Source organism: Palaemon carinicauda, chromosome 20 (assembly GCF_036898095.1).
Source record: "Palaemon carinicauda isolate YSFRI2023 chromosome 20, ASM3689809v2, whole genome shotgun sequence".
In the NCBI taxonomy this organism is placed as follows: domain Eukaryota; kingdom Metazoa; phylum Arthropoda; class Malacostraca; order Decapoda; family Palaemonidae; genus Palaemon; species Palaemon carinicauda.
Window position 1 is genome coordinate 34,139,004 of NC_090744.1, and position 2,664 is coordinate 34,141,667.

At 33.2% G+C, this 2,664-nt stretch overlaps 1 pseudogene; it reads left to right on the forward strand.

The window, feature by feature from the left end:
• Window positions 1-2,664, forward strand: part of LOC137659728 (nephrin-like) — a 40,525-nt pseudogene that overhangs the window by 28,874 nt on the left and 8,987 nt on the right.

Genomic DNA, 2,664 nt, shown 5'->3' on the forward strand with positions numbered 1-2,664 from the left:
ACATGGCGCCCACCTCCGAGCAAAGCCCTGGGCTCTTCGGAGGGACAGTGACGAAGTAAGTTCTCGGATATTGACTTTTCGGTATCTTAGCCCGAGGATAGATGGGTTCTGCTTGTCGATTGAGATATATGATTTTCTCTCTCTCTCTCTCTCTCTCTCTCTCTCTTCTCTAGATAGATAGATAGATAGATAGATAGATAAATAGGTAGATAGATAAATAGATAGAAAGATAGATAGATAGATAGATAGAATAGGTAGATAGATAAATAGATAGAAAGATAGATAGATAGATAAATACACGGATATATAGATTGTTACATTTTTTGTCGCTTCTCATATATATATATTCTCTCTCTCTCTCTCCTCTCTCTCTCTCCTCTCTCTCTCTCTCCTCTCTCTCTCTCTCTCTCTCCTCTCTCTCTCTCTCTCTCTCTCTCTCCTATATATATACTTATATATATATATATATATATATATATATATATATATATATATATATATATATATATATATATATATATATATATATATATATAAATATATATCATTAGAAGGAATCTAGATGTTTTCTAATATTTTTTCTATCGATTAGTTATATTCGTAACATTACGTTTTTCTTTCTCTCCCTTTCTCTTCTTGAGATTTTATTATATTTCTTTTTTTATTAGTTATATTAACTCCACATCTCTCTCTCTCTCTCTCTCTCTCTCTCTCTCTCTCTCTCTCTCTCTCTCTCATTAGAAATAATTTTGATGTTTTATGTACTTTTTTATTTTTCTAACTACATTTTAATTTCTCTCTCTCTCTCTCTCTCTCTCCTCTCTCTCTCTCTCTCCTCTCTCTCTCTCTCTCTCTCTCTCTCTCTCTCTCTCATTAGAAATAATTTTGATGTTTTATGTACTTTTTTATTTTTCTAACTACATTTTAATTTCTCTCTCTCTCTCTCTCTCTCTCTCTCTCTCTCTCTCTCTCTCTCTCTCTCTCTCTCTCTCTCTCGGCATAATCTTGAAAATCCCTTAGTTATATTCCTCACTACACCATATACAAAAAAAAAAAAATCGAAACCTTACATAAAAAAAATCTTTTTGTATCCATTTCAAGGTCAGTCCTTGAGGTGAGAGCTCTGATTGAAGATAACGGTCGGGTCTTCACCTGTGATGCCAATAACGGTCTTGGAACGACCGTAACGACGAACGTCACACTTAATGTCTTACGTAAGTAAATGATAACATAATTTTTATATATTTTGATCATTGATTTCCAAATGACAAGTTAAAAAATAATTGATCTAATTTTTCACTCTGCTTTCCATATGTTTTGTCAATTAATTTTTATGATTAAATTCCAAGTGACAAGTGACTAACTAATTGATCTAATTCTAACTATATTCTTGAAAAGTTAGGAATTACAATTTATAAGTTGAAGACTGTCGTTTTTATTAATAGATTAATAGGTTTATTATGTTTTTTTTTTAATATATTTTGACAGTTATTTTTTATGATTAAATTCCAAGTGACAAGTGACTAATTAATTGATCTAATTTTAACTATATTCTTGAAAAGATGGGAATTATAATTCATAAATTGAAGACTATCTTTTTTTAACATATTAACTGGTATATTATATCATGTATTTTCTATTTATTTCTTCGTATTCTTTAATATACAAAGACATTGAATACTTAGAAAGTAAATTTTTGAACTGCTTGTATAAAGATTATTTCATCTATTGAATAAATTTGATCATATAAATATAATTCATTGCCACAAAAAATATCTAGTTAATAAAGAAAATCATAATGGAATAATGGCCCTATTTCATGTTTTAGTATGCTAGAAATATTCGTTTTAATGATACAAAAAATTTCAATACACTTTCTTTACATTTACGTATACCTAGAAAATGTTTAGTTAATGATACAATAACGGAATGGTCTTCACGTTTAAGTAAACCTGATTTTTTTTTTCACCGTTATCCCTACATTAAGGGGTCGGTTGCCTGATGCGAACTCTCTAATGCCTTCTATCAAAAGCAGTCTCTTCCACCGAACCTCTTCACCTTATTTCGCCATCTAATCCTCTCCCTCCCTCTGGATCTTCCCCCCTTATCAGGTTCTTCCCAAGCCCTCCTCACTCCCCCCCCCCAACCATCCATCCTCAACACGTGGCCATACCATCTCAGTCGTGACTCTCTTATGACAGCTTTAATCTTTACCCTCGCCTCCCATTCTTCTTATTTCATCATTTTCTAATCCTTCAAGCAGTGATATTCCCATGATCCATCTTAGGCCTCCTATCGAAGGCTCATCCTCTTCCACTAAACATTTTCTCTGCTGATCATTCTTCACCTTATCTAGTCATCTAATTCGATGATGTCATAAGTTTAACATCGCTGTACCCTTACTGTAACTCTGTATATGGCTTTTGCTGAAACAAAGATTGTTATTATTACTACTATGAAATAAAATACTCGGCTGATCCCTCGTCAGGCTGGGAGAAGCAGAGAGAAGAATGGTTCCCTTTTGTTCATTTGTTTGATGTCGGCTACCCCCTCTGCCCCCCCCCCCTCCCCTGAATTGGGGAGAGTGCCTTGGTAAATAGGTGGATTATCATCATTATTAAACGTGATATATGTAGCTGCCATATTTGTTTGATTACTCCTCAC